The 13431-nt window shown below is 40.5% G+C and overlaps 1 protein-coding gene across 4 annotated transcripts in view; it reads right to left on the bottom strand.

Annotated features, from left to right (window-relative positions):
• The window catches only part of LOC123763261 (ribosome biogenesis protein BMS1 homolog), a 113125-nt gene that overhangs the window by 9849 nt on the left and 89845 nt on the right, over positions 1–13431 (bottom strand). For all 4 annotated transcript variants that reach the window (XM_069302934.1, XM_069302935.1, XM_069302936.1 and 1 more), the window contains exon 22: positions 896–1059. The gene's annotated coding sequence lies outside the window, so the exon portion shown is untranslated. The remainder of the gene's footprint in view (positions 1–895; positions 1060–13431) is intronic.

Below are 13431 nucleotides of genomic sequence, written 5' to 3'. Positions count from 1 at the left end.
CAACCTCTGCACCATTTTGACGTTTATGAATGCTCTCTTGTTTTTCCTCTATGGTCATTCTCACATGTGTTTTCTTGGCTTGAACCTTACCACTGGCTTTCTTGGGACTCATGGCAAGATATATAGTAACAAATTTTATGTTCAAATAGCCAAAAATCCCAAAACAAATGTAATGCTTTATAAAGAATTCAGACGCGATAGTTACTAGGCAGGAGACACTGGTAAAGTGAGGTGCGATCACCATGCCACCACGCGCTAGGTCAGCCCATACGCATATCAACAAACTCATTTCCCGAGGCAAAGTTTGTAACCCGATTCAAATTTTTCGAAGAAATTAGGCTCGTAACCCGAAAAGTTCATAAATATTCATTCGTAAGCCGAGGTGACACTATATATAAGTAAAAAATTAAAATTTTGTAGATACACTGTGCTGTATTGATGGATACATTCCACAACAAGTGTTTAATTGTGAGGAGACATAGCTATTCTGGAAAAAATAGCCGAAGAGGACATACATTACCCAAGAGGAGACGTCACTGCCCGGACACAAGCTAACTTGGGCTAACTTGTGTCAGGATAGGCTAACTCTTGTGCTGTGTGGCGATTTGAAAATTAAACCCTTGCTCGTGTATCATTCCGAAAATCCAAGAGTTTTAAAAAATATATAACGTGCAGAAAAACTGTGATGTGGAGTGGTTTGCCCTGCCATCAAAAAATATCTGCAAGAGAAAAGTTTGACACTCAAGGTCCTGCTTCTCGACAATGCTCCTGCTCATCCTCCAGACTTGGAGGATGCATTGTTGGGGCCACTTTTTTTTTTTTAGGGATATTCCTACATGAGCCCTAAGTTTCTGGCTAATGAACCAATGACATGAAGGAGGAGTTTTCAACCTACCTTGTGTTAGGTGTGCAGAGGTCAATGGCTGAACATAATGTCAGGAGCAAAGGGGGGCGTTTGCCTCTTCGAACACAATTGCGATCCATCTTCATCTCTTCGAACTATCCTAAATGCTCTCTTCACCTGTCTGACCAAATTGGGTGTCCAGACCACCTTTGAATCTGAAATTGTAAAATTAATAGCAATTTCAGAATATTCAGTCCATTTATACTAGCAAAATTATACATACAGTACTGTAATTGAAATTTTACAATATGATAAAGGCAATTTAGCAACTTTGTTAAAATGCACATGGGGGAAATACATGAAAATAGGTTAATATTGTTTGTAAGGTTGATGGGAAATGTTTATTACTTTTATGATTTAAAAGATGTATAGCCCTAATACTCCATCCTGGGTGCATTCCACCAGGTAATGACCACAGCAAAAGTTTTCCACGAGGCTCTATTGTCACACAAACTTTTCACATTTTCAAACTTGATTCATCTTTTCCCCCCCCTCGTTCCAGGGGTTTTCTTTAAAAGGTCTTCATGCAAATGCCTTGGTTTCTCACAAATGATGGCCTCTGAAATGCTATCACCTGCTAACTCCTTGTTGTGTATCCAAATTAATAAAAACTTTTTAACATCCTCAAGTGTTTGTGTTCTTTGTTTCGGGATTGTTGATATGCCTTTTGCCACTTTAATGCTCATAATGTCCTTTTTCTTAGCAAGTACAGTGCATATTGTTGACATAGATTTGTTGTACTGCCTAGCTAGTTCAACAACCTGTGCACCATTTTGATGTTTATGAATGCTCTCTTGTTTTTCCTCTATGGTCATTCTCACATGTGTTTTCTTGGCTTGAACCTTACCACTGGCTTTCTTGGGACTCATGGCAAGATATATCATAACAAATTTTATGTTCAAATAGCCCAAAATCCCAAAACAAATGTAATGCTTTACAAAGAATTCAGGCGCGATACTTACTAGGCAGGAGACACTGGTAAACTGAGGCGCGATCACCATGCCACCACGCGCTAGGTCAGCCCATACGTATATCAACAAACTCCTTTCCCGAGGCAAAGTTTGTAACCCGATTCAAATTTTTCGAAGAAATTAGGCTCGTAACCCAAAAAGTTCATAAATATTCATTCGTAAGCCGAGGTGTCACTATATATAACTAAAAAATTAAACTCAGGATTACTTTCAACCCCCACCCCTTTTGCTCTACTCCATCGCCACCTACCTTCACCCCCCTCTATGATGTACTCTTCCATAGACACCTACCTTTGCCCCACTCCTCCCCTCTACTCCTCCATCATCACCTACCTTCACACCCCCTCCCTTCTCCTCCTCCATCGTCACCTTCCTTTCACCCTCCTCTATGATGTACTCTTCCATAGACACCTACGTTCACTGCATATAATGCTCCCCTCCACTCCTCCATTGTCACCTACTTTCACCCCCCCCTCCGCTCTACTCCTCCAGGGTCGCAGACAATTTCACGAGCGTGAGAACTACGAGTTCTCTAACCACTCTCACACTCCTACTCTCTCACCAGTGAGGGGAAGGGAAGGAGGGAGGAAATGAAAGAAGAAAGGTGGGGGAGAGAGAATAGGCAGGGGGGAGGAGGGCCTAGATACATTTCTTCCATACAGATAGGTAGACTGAGGGAGAGCTGCTTGCCAAGAGCCCTATCACACAGGCTTCCTATTCCTCAACCCTCCCTAATATGCCACATCCTGGTCAGGACAACTTGCTCGATTGTTATTCTTGGTGTGACTCGAGAACTGACCTCGAGGCGGGGCATAGGCATGGATTATCTCCCTGGGGCACGCACCTCCCTGCCCCAGCTCTCTCTCTCTCTCACATAATCTATCAAGGGTCTAACATGAGGTCATTGTGCCTACCAGAAGTGTATATGTCCAAGGCTGGCCACCTGTCTGGACCATTCAAATGTATAAACACGTAATTAGTCTATTAAAATTATATATAATGCTACAATTATAAATTAATTTGTTCATGGTCATTCGTTTATCAGTATTTTAATATGAGGTATATATACGCATGTATGTATACGTTGACGTACACATATATGATTATGTGTATGGAATGATTATGATTATGTGTAATCATATATGATTATATCTAATGGAATGCATTAGTAAGTGATGTGGTGGAGGCTGACTCCATACACAGGTTCAAGTGTAGAGCCCAATAGGCTCAGAAACCTGTACACCTGTTGATTGACGGTTGAGAGGTGGAACTAAAGAGCCAGAGCTCAACCCCAGCAAGCACAATTAGGCGAGTATATGAACGAATGCACATGTACACTTTCAAATGAATTAAGATACCTTGAGATACACAATGACTTAGTTTAAATAGTTTAAACACATTATGGTACTGATTTTGACATGCTGATGTCTGGAAGGGAGAGGGGGTGTGGGGGGTTATTGTCTGAGGTGGAGGACCAGAGGAGGGGGTCAGTGGAAGGATGGTGGCTGGAGGGATGCCATTGTTCTAATGGTTATGAAAACAATTATTGATGGCAGGAATTCAGTGGGTGTGTACTTCACCCGCACCATCACCATACTGTGCCCTGCTACAACCCCCCCCCCCACTCCACCCATGCTGTGCGGGGCGTATTACACATTATGGGATAACCGACTATCTGTCCATTCCTGTCTGCTCGTTATGCTGCCCTTCCTTTTGAAAATTGTCTGCTTTATCGACTTCCTTCAAGACCACACGTTAGCCTCTTATCACGCCCTCTTACCACTCTCAGGGAGCCGGCTCTTCTATACAATAGTTACCACTCAGTCCCCAAGGTGAAAGTGTCCGGGCATATGACTTGTTACGTGTACTTATTTGCGATTCGTTTGGGCTGTCACGTGTGGTGATTAGTGTTGGGTAAGGCTAGGCCAGGTCAGACTAGGCTAGGTAAGGCTAGGCCAGGTCAGGTCTGGTCAGGTCTGGCTAGGCCAGGTCAGGCCAGGCCAGGCTAGGCAGGGTGAGAGAAGTAAAGCGGCAGGTACTTACGTTTCCGAGAAAGTAGCGGCGGTAGTATATTGTTGATTTAGATTCGACGACATCCTGAAGCTAGTAGGTGGCGGCCTCATCGCTCTCGAACTTCTTGTTGTTGTAGGGGATACGAGGCACACCCAATATCCCCCTTACATTGATCACATCGCACACTAATATTTTTACTATTTCGGACACCAGATTTGTCTGTTTCGTATATGTATAATTGTTCAATATTAAAACCACAATAGAATGCTCTAAGTACTTTCGTATATTAATACATCTTCAGAAGGAATGGTTCGCTCTGAAGATGTATTAATATAAGAAAGTACTAAAGGAAATTCCTGTTTCAATTCTTCCTCCGTGGTCTGACACTCTTATTATATATTGTATATACTGAATTATATATACAGTACTATGCTTATATAATATATACTGAAATATTGTTACATTTAACGTATGAAACAAAGTATATATCTGTATTTTTAATAAAATATAAAACATTAATATTTATCAACGTATCTCTGTGAATTACATAATTTATCAGTATTGTACAGCCTGTGATCTCCACCAGGGGCCGGAATCAGGAAGGTACTTACGAAGGTTTTTCCTCTTAGCTAAGAGCGTTTTCCGTCTTAGCGCCTTCATGGCGGCTACGTCCGTATTCAATTAGCTACCCTAAGTGGAAAAACCTTCGTAAGTTCATTCCGGGATTTAAGTGTGGTTTCGACCACTCGTAGCTTTACGTAAACTGGATATAAGTCATTTTTTCTCTACTACATAACACTGGGATCGATTTATGATATTGGAACATGACCAAAATATTATAGCTGGTTAATCTAGTGAAGAGGAATCCTTCGTGTTAGTTATATATGCATTCTCTGCTTGAAACTTGAAGTAAATATGTGTTTGATGATAGTAGAATTAGTTTTATAATAGCAAGATATTATACCAGTAGTTATTAAGTAAATAAACACTGGTGAACATGAAATATGAGAGAAGGTGATGAGCCCTGCCTGATGGGATCATTTACTATCACCAAATGCCCCTGTTCACCTAGTAGTAAGGGTGTACCTTAGCTATACATACCCATTTCTAATTTATTTAGTTTGGTTTTATTTTGAAATTAAATCTGGGTGAGACATAAAATAAAAATATGCTGCACAAATGATGTTAGGTAAGGAAAAGGGTAAAAATGTCAAAAACTTTATTCCTTGAATACTTAAAGCTATAATTATGACTATATAGATTATTAAAAAAGAGAGAGGGAAGTAGGGGTCCAAGACCTCTTCCTGTTATACAATTTGGGTGTGGAACAAGTAATTATCAAAAGAAGGCACCATGCCGGGAAGGCTATGTAGCAGTAAGGCAAGTGAGGTGAGGCAGCTACTTATTTGAGAAATGCTTATTTTATTTACCTTATAAGCTGAGGCAACTTATTTTATTTGAGGAATACTCAGCTGATTCCTCTACATTTAGCATGGAACAAATTTGTGTCCAAGACCTCTTCCTGTTACTCAATTTGGCTGTGTGTAACCAAACTAGAAGTGCTCTACAAATCAAGGGACCCAGAATGTGGAATGACCTCCCGAATCATGTCAAAGGCTGTACCTCTCTCAACCAGTTTAAGAGTTAAACCAAGTACTGCCTAATTAACTCCATGTAACCTAACTTACCTCCTAAATGTCAACCCGTCTTGCTATTTTTTAAACAACGCTGTTCACCAACATGTGCAATTGCTGATTTATGCTATGTTAACCCCCTTTTTGTTTTTTTCTTTTCTTTTTATTCCTTCTTTCAACACAATTTATACCTAATCCCGATTACTATTAAGTTTTAGTCTGTGTTTTTTTCCCCCCACACCTTGCCCGAAATGCTATGAGTATTAGTGGCTTTAGGTATTGTATGTACTAGCTCTGCCTATAAATCCAACATTATGTTTGTAAATCAACTGTATGTACTTTTCCTGAATAAAATGTATTTATTATTTATTTTTTAATCGGTAAGTGTTAAAAGAAGGCACCAAGCTGGGAAGGCTATGTAGCACCATTGTGTGTAACAATAAACCAAATTTTTTTTAACAAATAATGCACCTGTATGGAAAAACAAATCCTGTCAGCTGTAAAAATATTGATGCAGTTATTTATATGAAAAATATAATGAAATAAATATTACTGGTTTATTTTTATCCTATCTTTTTGTACTGTACAGTATATCCAAGGAAGTGAAAAATTGAGACATAATGCACAATTTAATGAATGATTAGCATGGATTAGCAGTTCAAAAGAAATATGACTTGTACTACATATCAACATGAGATCTTAATGATCCATGGTCAACATGATTTAATAAGGATAATACAGTACTGTATTTGTAATAATACAAACTATAATTTAAAATCTTTATTACTGATTTTTTTTATTAAGAAGATTAGGTATACACAGCAATGTGCTGCTACCCTATTCTATATGGAATATTACACAGTGTAGATAAAAAACTAGCTATAAGTTTATCTAATACTCCCATCTCACAGGATGGTTAGACATACTGTACATGGAATCAATTTAGAAAATACCAGCCTCAATACAAAAAACAAATCAACTCTGACTAAACAACTCTAAGCAATTTTCACAAGAGGTAAGCACTGAATCATGGAAACATTATATTATAATTACTCTTACCAGTTTCTACAAAACTCCTCTCAAACAATGTATTTTTAAACATGTTTAGGTATACACAGCAATGTGCTGCTTCCCTATTCTGTATAAAGGACAACAAAATACTTAATGCTGATCTATTAGCCTCCACTGGCAAAATCTGGGTGCAGCACAAGAATATCTTCCAATATTCCTGAGTGTATGAAGTAATTACAGAGCTCAAAATACCTCATACCATTTGGTATGAAGTCACTGATAACAGGACAATCACAGATATAGTGTTGGAGAGTATGTTCTCTCAAGTAGGACTGAAAACAGGTGTTTTTTTTCCACCAAGAGGGCTATAAACCCATGGAACCGCCTACCCGCTGAAGCCGTAAATGCCAAATTCCAGCTAAAAAATATCATTAAGACAATTGGCGGGCCCTTTAACAAGCCGCCGGCTTTCTGTCCTCTTCGAGGTCACTAGATAGTTAGTGGCCCTTGGGTAAATTCAGTAAATATATGCAATAATTGTCAGCGCATCTTCCGAGCAACAAGGACAGCTACACAGTATCTCTTAGAATTACGTAGGTAAACAACAAATGTAACATATTTGTTTACTACATTGTCGGTGCTGGCTGTAGAAGTTGAAAAAACATTGTTTTACTTCGAAATATACTAATTTTATAAGAAAATTCGACGTAAATAGGAGGCAGTAGAGCTCCGATAAGCCAGCGCCAAATCTTCAATATGAAGAATGTTGCTGCTCTCTGATTGGCCAAACGAAACACAGTAGTGACCTCTATCGGCACGCAAGGTGAACCAACAATTTTCTTCCTAAGCATACCTTATTGAATCGCACCTAAGCATCTTCTTAGGGTGCACTTAGGAACCTTCGTAGCAAACCCACTTATGAAGAAATACACAGAGCTTCCTGAATCTAGGTCCTGGAGAATATGTTAATATCCTTGTGGCAGTCTTCTAGTGCTCTATCTCCAGGAGCAACATTGCTGTGTCAATGCTGGCATTAAACTGGGCATTTTCAGAGACCCCCAGTTTGGGGTCTCTGAAAATGCCCAGTTTAATAGGCACAAACCCGCCGTGAGACCCCAGTTTGGAGGTCTCGCCAACGCAAGATAATACTGTCAGGTAATCTGCTGCCGCCTGCGAAGGGGTTGGACCTACACGTGTGCCAGTCCGGAAGGAGTTAAGTGACATGGATATCAGCTGAATCATCCATGTGTTTATGGATGTATAAATCAAAGGAACCAGTAACTTGCAAGGACTTGCAAAAAGGACTTGCAGTGCAAGTCCTTTTTATGAACATGTATGATCAATGTGAGAAAGATCAAAATATCTAGTCCACCTGGCAGGACCAAACAAATCCTGGAACGTAGAAGAGTTTGGTGAAATGGTGCACATTCGAGTGCAGGGGGTATGGCGCTGAGCTATCTCCCGTATAAGGGGGGAAGGGAGGATTAAAATGTACTGTACTGTTATCACAAAAGACAGAGCCACTCCAGGCGACGAGGGAGTGGAGCTAAAAGGGTTTGTTGAGTCAATAAATGATCCTGGTCTTGACCTTCCATCACCGGCCAACTCTGGGACCTTGTCACCTATCTCATCAGCTTCAACTTGCAATTGATGCCATGTTGTCCTGGGCACTAATCATTGTGCTATAACATTTACTCGGAAGCAGGTCGTTCTTCATCCCCCTTTGTAGCTCTATTGTAATCCTCTTTATATAAAAAAGATTCTGCAAAACTTTTGGTGTTTTTTCCCTTTTATCTTGGTCACCCCATATATCTTATCTTTGAGTTGTGCTCAAATGACCTTGACTTACTCGAGGTCTTGTACCATACGTTCTGGGGAGCCAACACACACACACACACACACTATATACATTTCTCTCTCATGCTGTCTAAACTCTCTTATGGCTGTCCTGCTTACTCATCTGCCTCTCCAACTCTTCATTGTCTTGATGTTCTGCACCATACTGGGTTACATCTCTGCTCCAGAATAAAGTGCACTTCATTCGTTCCCTACTATGAGTTTGTACGTTGAAACCAGTGTCCTGTCTCTACAGGATCGTCACTTGTTATGTTACTGTTGCCAACTTTTCATTACCTTGTGCAGTTCATACAATATTCTCAATCTTGCTATTGTCTTGCTTTGACAGTTACCCCTTCTGTGGGCTCTGTTTCTTTTCATCAACTTTCTGTACGGTTGTTTTGTTTACAAGATTCTCTCTCGGTTCATGTTTCCAATATTTCTCGTGTCATTTCATCCTTGCCCCCATGCGGGGATCCCAAAGTTTTGCAAAATCTTGATCCACATGGTAAAGGCTCTCCTACAGTTCTGAAACACCTTTTCTTTGCACCCTTTTTTTCACGCTTCTACTCCATTGCCGTCTTTACAGATATCCAAGTCTGCTGATGGTGTAGGTTACTCCATTGTATTTCCTGACCACACCTGTATGTGTTACCTGCCCCTAGAAACTAGCATCTTCAATGGCAGAACTTTATACAATTTATATGCACTTCGTCAACTGCTTTCTTGCTGTCAACATGCCTTTACTGTTGTAGTTGACTCCCGCAATACCCTCGCGGCTCTGGAGTCATTTAATCCTCTCCATCCTGTGGTAGTTGAAATTCAACATTGGCTATTTCTTATCTTCAGCAAATTTAAGAGTCAAGTTTTGCTGGGTTCCCAGCTATAGTATTACCTTAAATGAGTTTACGGATGCTGTCTCTAAGAAGACTATCCGCATTTGTCCTATTTCCATCAAAGGCATATATTTTACCGACTTCTACCCATTCATTCATTCATTCATTCCTCAATCCATGCCTATTGGCAGGTCATTGGTCTTGTTACCAGTAACAATCTGCATGCTCTTAAGGGTGGCCTGTACCCTTGGCCTTCCTCCTACTACCGTAACCGGTGGTGGAAAATGGCTCTGGCGAAATTACGTATTGGCCATACCTGTTTAACTCATGGGCACTTAATAGAGCACCACTCTGCTCCTAGTTGTCATTCTTACAGTCATGCATATCCTTGTTAAATGTCCAGACTTTCCAGGATGTGTGTGTCATGCTTCCCGGCTTTCCCTTGCAGTCATTTGTCCCTCATTAGCATCCATGGTGAATCAGATCCTTTGATATCACTTGCCTTTTGCTTTTGTTCTCATATTGGCATCTTTAGTGATATTTAGCGCCTTTTGAATACCTTGCAACTTTTCTGGTGCAACATAGTCTCCCTGGCTTGGTGCTTTTTGATGTATTACATAACTTATGCCATACATTCTTATATTTAACAACTTTTTGAATTATATTTATATAGTGCATATCCTAAGTATTCCGGACTTCATTATATGTTGAAATTATTGCTGGAAAGCAAAGGGAACCAAAATGTTCACATTGGTATAGTGAAAAAGTGGGCTTTTAACCATCTCTGGACTAGACTATTCTTCCCCATGTATAGTATCCTTTAAGTTTAAAATGCACCATTTTTGGTTTGTACAGTTTTTGTAGGAATGTGACTGGTATATAAATACAGGAAAGCCAGTAAATTGTTTTTAGGTGGCTACCTGACATTGGATATTGTACTCCCAAGAAACTGATGAGTTTGGTTAATAGAACATGTGATCTGACAATTTTTTTTTTTTTTTTTTTTTTTTGAGATATATACAAGAGTTGTTACATTCTTGTACAGCCACTAGTACGCGTAGCGTTTCGGGCAAGTCCTTAATCCTATGGTCCCTGGAATACGATCCCCTGCCGCGAAGAATCGTTTTTTCATCCAAGTACACATTTTACTGTTGCGTTAAACAGAGGCTACAGTTAAGGAATTGCGCCCAGTAAATCCTCCCCGGCCAGGATACGAACCCATGACAAAGCGCTCGCGGAACGCCAGGCGAGTGTCTTACCACTACACCACGGAGACTGCATATTATACTATAGATCCTATTTAAATTCCAATATGTCTATAATCATCATTAAATATACATATGCCTGTAAAGTTGTTGTTATTTTATATTAGCTTATATGTTAAGTTTGTACAAGTATGCACAAAGATGTGTTCTTTTACTTGCTGTAAGAAAGGTTATAAATAATTGATAAATGGGTCAAATACTGTATTTCAAAATCTGAATTGGTGAATTCATTCACATATCCAAATCATATCTGCAATGATATAAACATTTTGGAGGTTGGTGCTGTAACTGATATTTAGTCAATGTTATTGGAATTATGACAGATAAGCAAATACTTGCTTAGATTACTATACATTACCTCATTGGGAATGTTATGCATATTTTAGTTTAAGTAATGATCAAAAGAAGGCACCAAGCCAAGGTGACTATGTAGCATTTTAGGGTAGGAATTATTTAGGAAGTAATTATCAAAACAAGGCCAGGGACACTATGTAGCATCATCAAAGTTGCAGGATAATCAACAGGCACTAAATATCACTAAGGATGCCAATGCGAGAACAAAAATGTACAAGACGAGAGATATCAAAGGTATCTGATTCGCCACGGATGCTATCGAAGGACAAAAGGCTACGAAAGACAGTCTGGAGGCAAGACACATGGATGTCCAGGAAGTTGGGACATTCAACAAGGATATGCACAATCATAGGAGGGATAATGCACTTCAGATAATGGAGCATAGCCCTGCCCCTTATTAAGTGCCCGTGAGTAAAAAGTGTATGGCTATGTAACCTTGCCAGCCATTTCCCACCATCAGTTACAGCAGTAGGAGAAAGGCCAAGGATAGCAAAGAGGACAGGCTACCCTTAAGAGTGCGCAGCTTGTTACAAGTAACAGAAGACCAACAACCCTACCAACGGGCACGGATTAAGAAATGGATAATTGGGTAGAAATCAGAATAGGGAACACCTATGCAGGAAAATAGCACAAGTGTGGATAGCCTCCTTAGTGGCAGTGTCTACATGCTTATTTAATGAAATTCCAATAGAACTCAACCTGCTTAAATCTGCTTGAGATTAAAAATATTGGATTTCTGCTACCACAGGATATATATATATATTATATACATGAGGGTTAAATGATTCCAAAGCCATGAGAGCACTACGAGTCAACCATTATGACACAGGAGCGTTGACCACAGGAAAGCAATCGATGAAGAGCATACAAGATAGCACACAGTTCAGCAGTGAAGATGCTAGCCTCCGGAGATAGGTGGCACATATAAGTTTGGTCTGGAAAGATAGTAGAGTATCCAACACCGTCGGCAGACTTGGATCCATCCTTGAAGAGGGCAACAGAATGTGAGTCTGAAGAAAAAAGGCATTTCAGAACAAACGGAGGGGTAGAAATCATATGGGTCAAGACTTGCAAAACTTCACAAGTGGGCCCTGCCAAGGAGGTAAGTATGGAATAACATGAGGAGAGAGATTGTCAACACAAACTGAGAAGGAGGTTTGTAAGAGAGACATCCGAACAAAAAGAATGTGGTGGGGAAAGGGAACAGGGCCCACTGGAGGGGCAACAACCAAAGCATGGCAAAGGCGAGAATGAGTGTGTTTCAGAGACCTCAGGAGGTAATGAAGGCAGTAACGATCTCGACGATCCTGGAGCGATAAGACGTCTGTTTCAACATACAAGCTCTGGATAGGGGATGAACAAAAGGCACCAGAGCTGAGGTACAACCCAGAACGATGCAGCATGATGCATCAAGATGGTGAAGTACTGAAGGAGAGGCAGAGTAGACGGCAGGTCAGCCATGATTCAGGTTAGATAGTGCAAGAGAAGAGTGCAGATAGAACAGCGTGCATCTATGAGCTCCCCAGGGTGTATGATACAAGACCTTAGGTAAGTTAAGGGCCTTAGAGCATTCAACTCAAGAGGTAGGATATTTGGGAAGACCAAGACGAATGAGTGTCGAAGATTAACACTAAAAGTTTAGCAGAATCCTTATACAGAAGGGGACTATCATAGAGTGACAACGAGGGATGAAGAATGACCTGCTTCCGAGTAAAAGTCACAGCACAGGTCTAGTCAAAAGAGAATTTAAAACCATGGCTGACACGGCATCAATTGCAAGTTGAAGCTGACAGAGGAAAGGCGAGTCATCACCCAAACAGCACAGGGCGAGATCATCGACATAAAGGACTGAGAAAATGCCAGAAGGCAGGAAGGAAAACCATTGACGGCAATCAGGAAAGAGCAGTGCTCAGGACAATACAGTACCTTGAAGAACACCTTCGTATTGTTGAAAAAGAGTAGAAGAAAGTGCTACCAAGTTGCACTTTAAATGAATGTCTAGAGTGGAAACATTGAAGGAAGAGAGGGAGATTGCCAAGTAGGCCAAAACAATAGTAGAGATAGAATATGATATCTCATATATCTGATAAGTGTGTCATAAGCCTTTTTCCAGACCAAAGAGGATGGCTAACAATGGAGGTCTTCACAGCAAAGGCATAACAAATGTAGACCTGTAAAGCACTAATACATCAGTTGTGCTGTGATACTTGCAGAATCCAAATTGAGAAGAGGGAGAAGAGGAGAAGGCCACAGGGAACAAGATTGAGAGGAGGTGGAGCAGTAACACTGAACTGAAAGCCAGAAGACTGGGAAGGGAGGGTGGAAACACAGGGGTGGTGAACTGTGAGGAAGATCCTTGGGGCCAGAATGGAGTGGAGCAGAAGATGGGGAACTATGGAACTGGTGGAGGTATTGGGAGCTAAGGCCTGGAAATGGTTGTGAAATGGAGAAAGGGGTGAAGGGTAGAGAGCAGAAGTGTAATGCAAGAGACCATATCCAAATTTCCAACACCTATATCAGAGGCGAGGAGAGGGGATGTATTCCTGAATGGAGCATCATTTAAGAATAATTAAAGAATGCAATAACAGAAGATGGAAGAGACTTGCC

This window comes from Procambarus clarkii, chromosome 49 (genome assembly GCF_040958095.1).
Source record: "Procambarus clarkii isolate CNS0578487 chromosome 49, FALCON_Pclarkii_2.0, whole genome shotgun sequence".
Classification (NCBI taxonomy): Eukaryota; Metazoa; Arthropoda; class Malacostraca; order Decapoda; family Cambaridae; genus Procambarus; species Procambarus clarkii.
This window is presented reverse-complemented; position numbering and strand designations above follow the sequence as displayed.